Source organism: Portunus trituberculatus, chromosome 16 (assembly GCF_017591435.1).
Source record: "Portunus trituberculatus isolate SZX2019 chromosome 16, ASM1759143v1, whole genome shotgun sequence".
Lineage (NCBI taxonomy): Eukaryota > Metazoa > Arthropoda > Malacostraca > Decapoda > Portunidae > Portunus > Portunus trituberculatus.
In genome coordinates this window covers 16338222-16349686 of record NC_059270.1, presented here as the reverse complement: position 1 = coordinate 16349686, position 11465 = coordinate 16338222, and the positions used below count along the sequence as shown (strand labels likewise).

The 11465-nt window shown below is 37.3% G+C and overlaps 1 long non-coding RNA gene across 1 annotated transcript; it reads left to right on the top strand.

Moving 5' to 3' along the window:
* Nucleotides 1-5317: 5317 nt before the first annotated feature.
* Nucleotides 5318-8728, top strand: LOC123504533. The gene is made up of 3 exons (XR_006674862.1): nt 5318-5974; nt 6096-6471; nt 6552-8728. It is a non-coding gene; the product is annotated as an uncharacterized LOC123504533 (long non-coding RNA).
* Nucleotides 8729-11465: the final 2737 nt, after the last annotated feature.

Here is an 11465-nt window from a genome sequence, read left to right as displayed (position 1 = left end):
ACATATAATTCTTAACTGGGAAGATTTCAACATGTGGGAATCGGTGGTTTTGGGCTGGGAAGCAAATTTATCGAAACTTGATCCCCCCAGAAATCTACGGTATTTCTAATACCCCAAAAATTGGTAGTTTTAAAGAATTACCCAAAAGTTTCTTAAATATAGGAGGTTATTGTGGTTCTTCTCTAAAATTACTGTTCCACGCCGATCTGTATAGTACGTATAGCACAGTACATGTACCGTGTTTACCGTCAGTGAGAGTTTTGGTGAGTGCTCAGTCTTATCACGTCAACAGTTTTAAAGTAAACATTCTAGTTATTTACCAATATCCAAGTCCACAATCGTTATTTTCGTCATGCTTCCCGAAGAACGCTGACCCAGAGAACACTATAGTAACACTGTAGTAAGTTTGGAGGGCGTCCAGGGGGGCACAACCCTCGGTTACGATAGGGTAGGTTAGGTTAGGTTAGACATAATAAGACCGAGCACTCACCAAAACTCTCACTGACGGTAAACACGTTACATATACATACTGTACTGTGCATACGTATTATACAGATCGGCGTGGAGCAGTAATTCTAGGAAATTACCGTTATTGTTACCATAAACTATCCTAGCACCCATCGCAGGTCATAGCATAACGTAACCTAGCCGGAAGGGGGCTTCGCCCCCCTGGGCCTCCACTTTATGAATACTAACCTATCCTAACATTTAACCTAACCTTCAGTAGCTGAAGGAGAAGCAGTTAATACACTGACTCTGGACTTAGGTTTTAAAAGGGAGGTGAGATTTCAAATTGTTCCTGCGAGTCAACAATAACCGACCGCTCAATAAAATCTTCACAGGAGTACAGTACAATGAGTATACTGCCACAACATGTAGTCTATCAAGCGTTATTCAGAAGTTGTTATATATTTTAACAGCAATATTTACATGTATGTTATGTAGTAGGTACTGTCATATCATATTGAATTGTAAAGTTAGCAATAAAAGTTATAGGTAGTTAGTTTTTGGGATAGTTTGATGATGCTCAAACCATAATATATCAGGCAGCTTCATTATAACATTACTCCTAAGTATCCTTTTAAGTCAGCAACCATTTCTCATATGTTGGCAGTCTCTTTTTTTTTTTTTGTGAGGGATATAGAAAGAAGGTAACATAAACAATAAGTGGATAGATATTCAAACCTAAACCTAAACCTTGTACCTAAAATAATTATCCATTCTTCATTTAACAGGTCAAACATCTCTGTGGAGGAATATGAGTTGGCTAGCAGGAAGAAGTTTGCTGAAGATAATGTGCTGTATGACAGTATTATCTACTACCAGCAGACAAAACGGCATGTTAATAACATCATTGCAGCTGAGAGGAACGTATATGGAGACGTTCATCATGTTTTGAATGGAATGAAGAAGGCAAGTTATTTTATATAGACTCTATATTCAGTAGGTATATACCTGTTCTGGAGAGCAATTTAGCTACGTATCAGCAGTATGATGAAATTGATAAACATCCAAGGTAAAACCCTATCAGTGTTTGTACTGTTAAGTTTTATTCTTTTCTTATATATTTATTACAAATGGAAAGCCCTATTATTTGTAGGAGCTGCCCTTTGGATAGATTCTCTTACTTGTGCTCCATTTAAATCCATATACCAGCCAGACAGCTCTCTATACGTATTTTGGCGTTGAAACTAGAAAGTCAAGTAAGGATCAAAGAAAGATTTCCTTTATTATTATTATTATTATTATTATTATTATTATTATTATTATTATTATAATTATGTTAGATAAGTTTACACCTACGATAATTGATACAACTTTTATGTATGTGATAAGATAAAAAAAAAAAAAAAAAAAATATATATATATATATATATATATATATATATATATATATATATATATATATACTGTAGGAAATTCTTTAAATCTGATGGGCTGTAATGTAGTAAATCCTTCTGTACTTTTTACATTTATTGTGTACAAAATGTGTCGTAGATAAGGAGAATCATGATTTTTTTATGAGGGACATTTGGTTGAATTTTAATTTGAGACAAGACACTGTATTTCATAGGAAAAGCTGCTGAAAGAAGAAAGGTCCTGAGGAATTTTGATGATCTGCCGAGTGTCTTCAACTTGTACCACAGCAGTCCTGTTAGAGGACACAGTGGGTGGAATGCAACGTATGAGAAGATCTCCAAGGTATATTATTGGAAAAATATGACACGAGACATCCAGCATTATGTATGTTATTAAACACATACAAGTATGTGTGTTTGTGTACAGTGTACACGATAACATGGCTTTATGAATACTATAGGCCTACACCTATAACCACTATATCAGTGCAAATTAATTGATGAGTGGGATTCTAGAAAAATGTTCAATAAATATTGAATGCAATACTCTCTATTCCTAATGCTGTATTGCTCTCCATTGATTTATACATTTATTTCTCCACAGAGTGCTACCTGCAGTCAGTGCCAGAAGTTTACACCATTAAGGTCAAGGAACCCATGGAACTAATTGGAGTAGATATGATTGGTAAGTAATATATTAACATATTGTACTGATCCTTAATGAGGCTCAGTCTCTTGTACTGGGCCTAAGTGAAGCTTAGGCCTAGTAATAAAAAAAAGAAAGATGTAACGGATCGAAGGGGGAGGGATAAACACGCAAACTTAACAAAAATAGACACTTTAATTCACCAACGACACTCTTCCGTTATGTAGATGCCTAGCTATCCTACCTACATAGAGGGAGAACTATGGGGGAGACCAAGGGTAACTCAGCTGTGGGGGACGAGGTGATGGATGTGGCCAAAGGCGTCCAGGGTAGAAAATATGGCGTAGAGTCCTCTCGCGCTGGCGTCCTCCTCTCTCTCTCTCTCTCTCTCTCTCTCTCTCTCTCTCTGCCTGGCTATGCCTGCTGGGTGGAGGTGGGTAGAGGGTCCCACAGGGGTGGTGCTGAAACCATAAGAATGATCTCCTTATGAGTTGTTCTTGCCAGACCACGTGGCGTATTGCAGCTCCTCCGGGAGAGGGATGGAGATCCTACCTCAGACGAGAGCTCTGAGGTCTATGAGGACGCCTTTTTATTTATTTATTATTTTTTTAAAGGTGGGTGAAGAAAACAAGGATAGGTAGCTAAAGAAAAAGTGGGTGGGAAGAGAAGGGGTGAAAGAAAGTGAGAGGAAGATAGATGGTGGGCTTGACCACCTTGCTAAAGTTAATTTTTAATTTTAACTATTTATTTACTTTAACTTTTAATATAATTTTATTTCCACACATTGCAGACCTACATCCAATTGGTTGGGGGCCACAAATGCAACAGCAGAAACACATCTGTCCCTATAAACACCAGACTCATAGTGGAGGGTTGATCTGACTCACTTGTGAGAGAGAGAGAGAGAGAGAGAGAGAGAGAGAGAGTGTGTTCTTGTGCAAAAATTTTCCCAATGTGTAACTGGCGAGTCAGCCCCCCCACTAGAGAGACACAGCTAGGTTTCTAGCAATTTAGACTGTCTGATGAGGACGCCACTACGCATTCCCCTCTTTATATAGGCGGCGGCCATAATACCTGCGCACGCACCTACGTCACCCTTCTTGGTTCTCCCTCCAGGGACTCCCTATATAAGAACTCCTAGCTATCTAAATGAAGAGAAGATGAGGATTTGGACTAAATAAATATCCTAATATTGGGTAATAATCCCAATCCAGTACTGCCACTCAGTACAATATGTTTCACCATTGTTGGTTCACCAGCTTCTTTGTTGTTGGTCATGACCCCCACTATGCAACCGCAACTGCCTTTGCTTACATGCAGTTCAGCTTAATTTGTCAGGGTTTGGGTCTGTGGTGCTTGGGTGCATGTTCTATCTTGCATATTAGCATAGGGGAATACGACAGTATCACTAGAATACTATAATAGTGTGATTTTCTTCTCAGCTGTAATTCTCTTGTGGATTTCAGTTACGTGTGCTTGTATATTTATTAATTTGCTTGCATTGTCCCCATTTTTGCTTATGTATGGAATCAAACTAAACTTAAGTGCATGTAAATAAACAAACTTTCTCCAGACTGTGCCTTCAAAATCTACGATTATTTGGTTAATGATTTGTTGGTTTTAATGTTTTTGCTTTATAAAGTCTGTTATACTTGCTTTTGATCTTTTAATATAATCTAGGTCCACTGCCTGTTAGTGATAATGGGTTCAGGTATGCATGCACATTTGTTGATTTCTACACCAAGTTTGTGGATTTCTTCCCTCTCAAGGATAAGAATGCTTTTGGGGTGTCCAAGTGGTATCATACGGTCATTCATTTACAGGTATTTTGTTGAAAAAATATTTTTATTATTTCATGTAGATAATAAATACATTATAGAGACTTTGTTACATCTTGATCTTTATATATTCTTGTATGAAAGTTAGAGGTTTATATTTCTATATGTTTAACCAGTATTATATTTACGTAGGTGGGGCAAACCTGGCAGAATACTGTCCGACCAGGGACTCGAGTTTTGTGCTTCTGTAAGTTGTACTGTTGTCCTAATCAAAGACAAGACACCTGTCATGTACATAATTATTATTGTGCTATACTATTGTACTAATATAACTACTGTATTCAAGATAAAGGCACCTGTTATGGTATATAATTATAATTGTAATATACTGCTGTACTAAGTTAATATTATATCTAAGGTAAAGGCACCTGACATGCTGGAAAATTGTTATTAGCACTGTGGCTACTTCTGTGATTGATGAACTTATTTTGTATTTAATATTTCAGGTTAATGATAAAATTTGCAAGTCCTACGGCATCAAAAGAAGCGTAACATCAGCATATCATCCTCAAATAAATGGGTTAGCCGAAAGGACCAATAGGACACTGAAGACTAGGCTCGTTAAACTCTGCAACACCAAGATGCATGAGTGATTGGCCTGAGTACCTTGAAGAAATTGCCTACAGCATGCGCACTCAAAAACAGAAGAGCTGGCTTCACACCATTCTACTTGATGTTTGGTCGTCAGCATAGACCAATTGATAAGGTGACCTGCTTTCTTATTTGTATTGAGGTAGACATCAATTATAGCTTCTGATAAACAAAGGTTAACAATTCTGGGTTTATGTTTCTACATGTAGTTTTTTTTTTACCTTCAAGCCTATATAGTGCCAGCAGGCTAGAGTATGATGTTAATTAAATCCCTCGCCCATATTTTGGCAGGCTGTTGGTTTTATAGTAACGCCGTGATAGGACTCATGCCATCATCCATGCTCTGATGTGAATTTATATTTTTTGTACAGTCAGAGGCAGACTTTGATGACGGCATGTGGGTTTTCTTTGGCCACTCGGTAATGAAGACAGGAGCAAATTACAACGGTTTCACCACCTTCCCATTTAAACCCAGGATACGGGATACAACCCCCGATTTATACCTGGTACCCATGTACTGCTGGGTGGGCTGGGGCGTGGAGTATAGGGAAAAATCGCCCAAACATTTTCCACTCCACCCAGGATTTGAACCCGGGCCCTCTGGGTTGTAAGCATAAGCATAAGCTTTATATGGTCAATGTAATTTTGTCTTACCAAAGATAAGTGGAGATAAGACAACATTACACTACCAGGGTGTGTCTTGTATTGTTAAATGATGAGAGAGACATTAAAATCATGCCTTCAATAATTTACTTTAAGAATTTTTGGAAAAGTCCAAATCATGGTGAACTACATCTATTTTGTACAAGGAAGAGTCATTTAAATCAAAGTCACTTGTTATTGCATGCATATAAAGAAAATATTGTCATATTTCCAGATTTTCTCTTCAAAGACAATGAAATTGACTCCAGTGTTGTAGTTGTACGATAGGCTTTGTGTTTATAGATTTGTAATGCGTGTTTCATTTTCAGGATGATTTGGAGCTTGAGGTTGAGGAAGAAGATCTAATTCCTGCAGATGAAAGCACTGACACAAACTGTGTAAGTAAAGTACTGCTACATCAATGTTAAGAATCCTTCATGATATAAAAAAAAAAAAAATTATCCTTTTGCTCTGTACCAAGATTTTTTTTTTTTTTCTATATCATGTTTTATATTTCAGTCAATTGAAGATTTTGTTAGTTTGCCCACCGCTGAAGAGGTTTCATTGTTTGTGCAAGATCAGAACCAGAAGCGTCAGGAATTACACGTCAAGGTAGCTTACTAAATCCTTATATCTGTACTTTGTTATTTCATCATTACCTGTTTTCCTGGGACACATATTTATGGCCTGTAAATGTCTTTAACAATGTTCTGTTTTTCTTGTATATTTTCTTAAAACTGCGCAAGAAAAGCAGACAAATGATTATAACAAAAGAAAGAAGAAGGAGTCAAGACTTAATGAACTCAGTCTTGGGATGCTGGTCCTCCAAAGAAATCTAAGGAATGAGTCATCGGAAGGGTGATAAGATGGAACCCAAGTGGACTGGTCCATACAAGTGAGTGTTTATCCAAGAAGTGACTTCTAATTTTAGATGATTAAAAAATTACAAAACTTGTCACTCATTTTCATTTCCAGAATTCTGGATATAGACTCAAATCAGCGAGTGGGCTTAGAAATTGCAAAGAATGGCAAAAAACTCAACAGACGTGTTCCCTACAACGAGCTACGGCCATATCTCCACAGTCAGCTGCATGATGCAAGGTTTGTATGCTATGCCTTCAGGTAAAGTGAAGGTTCTGTAGTTATGGTAAGATAAGGTTCTGTATAATACTACAATTGAAAAACTCACTTTTGATATTTCTGCAAGTCCGTAAACTCTCCTACATTTATCCTTTCCACAAACCATTTTAATGTTCTACTTTTCTTCGATACCCCACTTCACATTTATTAGATTCCTTCATGCTAACCATCTATCCACTTTCCTTGCTCACAATATCCCACTTTGTCACCCAACATAGACCTCTCAGATAACAACATTTTGTACTTCAGGTCGACTACTGGGCTGAAACATCATGATGTATCAGCTGGGCTGAAACATCATGATGTATCAGCTGATGCGGAAAATCTGGTGACAGTTCAGCAGTTTGATGTCTGCTTAGCCCCAAGCCATGAAGATCCGCATCTAGCAGCGAGGGAGATCTCCAAAGGAAAATGATTGAATGATAAACACATTGATCATGCCCAGTATTTGCTTAGGAAGACTTTTCCTACTATCTCTGGTTTCCAGTCAACTATTCTATTTGAAAGTAAAGATTGTGTGCATATTAAAACTCCAAAAGCTGCATTTGTCCAAATTTTAAATATACACAGTAACCATTAGCTTACAGTCAGTAACATTTAGAGTAATAGTAACATAATAAAAATTTATGACAGCTTGAAAAGCAGTCAACTGCAAACCAGTGAGAAGTTTAATCGCCATGTGGCTTCCTTGATGGACTGTCAAAGTACCTCAATTAGAGAAGAGTTTGGAAGTATCAAGCAACAAAGATGACCTTCAGATTGTGGTTCATTTGCCATCGCGTGTACCACAAGTCTTTGTTTTGGCCTGTCACCAGAGACACAAAATTTTATTCAGGGTGAGATGAGGAGCCACCTTGCAAAATGCTTTTTGCAAGGTGTAATGAGCCCATTTCCTGTTTGTCAACCAAACCTAACCCTAGCATATAACGGCTATTATGATATTATCCTATGCTGTAAATGTAGAATTCCACAGTTTTCAGGAAATAGTTTTATTCAATGTCTGTTATGTAATCGCCAATTTCATTTAAAGTGTGATAAGACTGATTGTAAACTGTTTATTTGCAGTGACTGTACACAGGAACAAGGCTTGGTATTGTAAGCTTTCTGAAAAAAAGTGTAAAACATACTTTATTGCCAAACATTTGACAAATGAGCCATTAAAAAAAAAAATGTTTTTGGTTTCTAAATACCATTAGATCACGGGCAAACATTGAGTGGTTTAGCAACCAGGGCTATGACAAAAAACCCACCAGGCAATAATACACCTGCAAATATCTAAGGAGGACAAAAACTCACTGAAATAGAATGTAATTTTATTTTCAAATATGTCAGATATGTTTGAAAATGGTATACATATTTATGTATGAGAACTTGTTTAAAACAAGATTATTTGAAATATGATATTAAAAACCTGGTTCATTAATGGAGTTATTCAAAACAAAGTGAACTCCAGGGTTTAAAAATGGATACTCTGCCAAACAGCTCGAAGGAATTCCTCTGTCAATTTCCTGTATATAAACTCTTTATACGTCCCTGAAGTCGACCATAGTTTCTCTTGGTTTTTTTCTCTGGAGGCTCCCCTCTGTCATCTTCCAGTATCATGGTTTTCATTAAGGTTTTATCCTTCCTAATGTTATCAATGACTAACTAGCTGCTTGAATGATGAATTTCAGGTACTGCCAGCTTGCATGGCAGCTTTCTGAAAATTAGTACAATGCGTGTGGGTCTGGTGTAAACACAAGTCTTTCACACCCATCTATACATCACTTTTAAACAGTTCTTCAAATATAATTTGACTTTTATTTATTCATAGTTTGAAGCACAAGTGTTTTTACTCTCATTAGATATTGCTTGGTGAGTTTTTGTACTCCTTAGATATATTTCAGTGGCTTTTTATCCGTTGAGTTTTTGTCTAGAGAATTTATGTCCGCGCCCTTTAGTAACCATGACACCCTCTCCATGAAGGGCTAACATGCCATAGCTAGTGCTCAGAATAATTTTTCAAATTACATGTTCATTATTCTTGAGAATGTCGTGATCCGAGCTGTTGCACGACGTTGCACAAATTGTCTAGCTACTGGCTATAAATAGTCAAAGGTTTTTCTATCTTTAATTAACAAAACTAATATCTATACATAAGGTGTTCGATACGGCGCCGACAAGTAACAATCACAACTCTTTCTGTTGCCTTCTCCACTGCAATTATTACAATTTCTCTTACAAACATCCTTAAGAATTGCATTAATCTCGTAGATATTCTCGCATCAAAACGGATTTCACTTCAAACATCATCCACTATATCTTCATAACGTATTACAACATCTGAACCCGGTGCTTTATTTCTCCGTAAATCTCATACGTAGTACGTACAATATTACCCCTTTTTCCCAGCTACCCGTATATAAGGATGACCTTTACTTGGTACATGAATGCAAGCAACCACATGACGTACCACCAAATATATTACCATACACATATAATTACCAGACTCCGTTCAACAAAATGACAACGTAACACCACCGAAATATAATGACAAATATTGATATCTCCACACAAGTGACTTCCCTCAAATAATCTCTTTCTCTTGGTACCCATACATGGAACCACGTTAACTTCGTACACAATTACACACTAGTAAATATGTTATGTAACTTATTCGTCAGAGCAACACACATGCACATACGTAGGTAGCCGTATACAAATTCCCTTACTCATAGATGAAAACGCAAGTATATAACGACGTCATTATGAACCAAAGTACAACCACATAAACCATAATAAACTAATACCACATAATACCTAAACCTCCTATCATGCTTCTTCCTCCATTCTAATTTACCTCAAAAGACTGCATTGCAACTTATAAGCTCCACTTACTGGTTATATATGAAGTACAAAACGCCGCCCTCAGCTATGCAGCCGAGGGTGGCCCGCTTAGAGCCGCGGTTGTCCTCTCTGCTTCCTCTCTCCTCTCTCTCTCTCTCTGCCCCAACCCTCTACAATTTCCCTTCAGGAACTTATGGGGGCGTGTCTTGACCCACACAACACGCCCCTCAGAATGTACCATTCACCAATCAAGTACAAGCTCAAATGAACTCCACGTGTGGTACGAACAACATCCAAGACGACAACACTACCACCGGATGTTTACATGACCTTTTGACCCTCCTGCCCTTCCTAATCTCTTTTATGGCTGGATACGGTTACACACCGCATACTGGCGAACTAGCATACTTCCATATATCTTTATTTCTTGTTTCTTATATTTTCATATTTCACTTATGATGTGCGCATCTGACAAACATCCCCTCAGAATGCGCGTCCCGCGCATTCAATGTAGTGAAGGGTGGGTGGGTGGGCAGGGTGTGCATGCCTCCCGTAGGAAGGATGAGGGCTTGGGCGACCGCGCACCTGATAGCGGTACTTTCCCCACCCATGAAGCATGTTAGCACCCGCCAGACCCCTGTCCTCTAGCCAGCATCCAAGTCTCCAGCCAGCTATGTTATATACGTAGGAATGTAGGGCAATGGGTCCAATACTTTCTGCTAAGAAGGCATATATTAGAAAAATGCGTCTGCACCTCAATATTCACAAAAAGGGCTTTGCAGAGAGAGAATAATTAATATATATATGGTCAGGAGAGATCATGATATTGACCAGTAGTGGAAAAGATATGTCAACACACAAAGCAAGGTAATGGAAAAGATATGGCAATGCAGTCGATACTCGTTACTTTGATATGAATATATGTCTATAACTAGGAGGAAAATATATCATTAGGTAGTATAAATACAGCATTAATCATATAAAATCAACTCACAATCTCAAATCATACCTATGTTATTCAGAGAAAATATGACAACATTTATCATAGTATTATGCATATATATGTCCATAACTAGGAGGAGTGTATATCATATCATAGATTGTAAAAGAAATCAGCTCATTATCCCAAATTATATCAATATTATTCAGAGGATATATATCAACATCTTACAAGATACAGAAACAATCAAGGGAGAGCATCTGTAGACATCGTTCAGGTGTCGTCAGAATTTCTCAATAGAAGTAAGTTGGAACTCAAGTATGCAATGCAGTCATAATACATCACTATTAAAAGCATATTACATGGTGAAACTTCTAAGTGTATACATAAATATGGAGGAATTACTATCTCATTATCTCAGATAAGGGTGACGTCTCATACAAAATAACAGAAAACACAAGAAAAATTATTACATCCCGTAAGCATGCACAATATCACGATGTCGAAAATGAACTGACGCAATGGATTCAGAAGTACTGATATATAGATTGCATTAATCTTGCAATAAGAAATAGCTGCTCTCAGATCCACGTAATATGTTGATATAAGCACTTGAAACACTGGAAAATCCATCACTTGTGAAAATGTTACCACACCAAGAAATAAATCTGATTCTGAGTTGCCGTGTAAGGAATACGCTGTTATTTCTCACCTTAAGTCACGATATCTATCTTTATATGTAATATACGCACTATACTCGAAAATCAAAATACAAAAATATATATTAGCTTGCTGTTAAAACACTCAACCATTACCGTTCTGTATCATCACCAGCACACAGACAAGAAACACACCATGTATTCCACAGGTTAAACATTAATATTTACTTCATTATTTAGTTTCAACTTGTACTCCTTTCATATCAGTGTTTTCCTAACTACATCATATTATATAATGTCCATCTTAATCTCTTGATAGTCAAC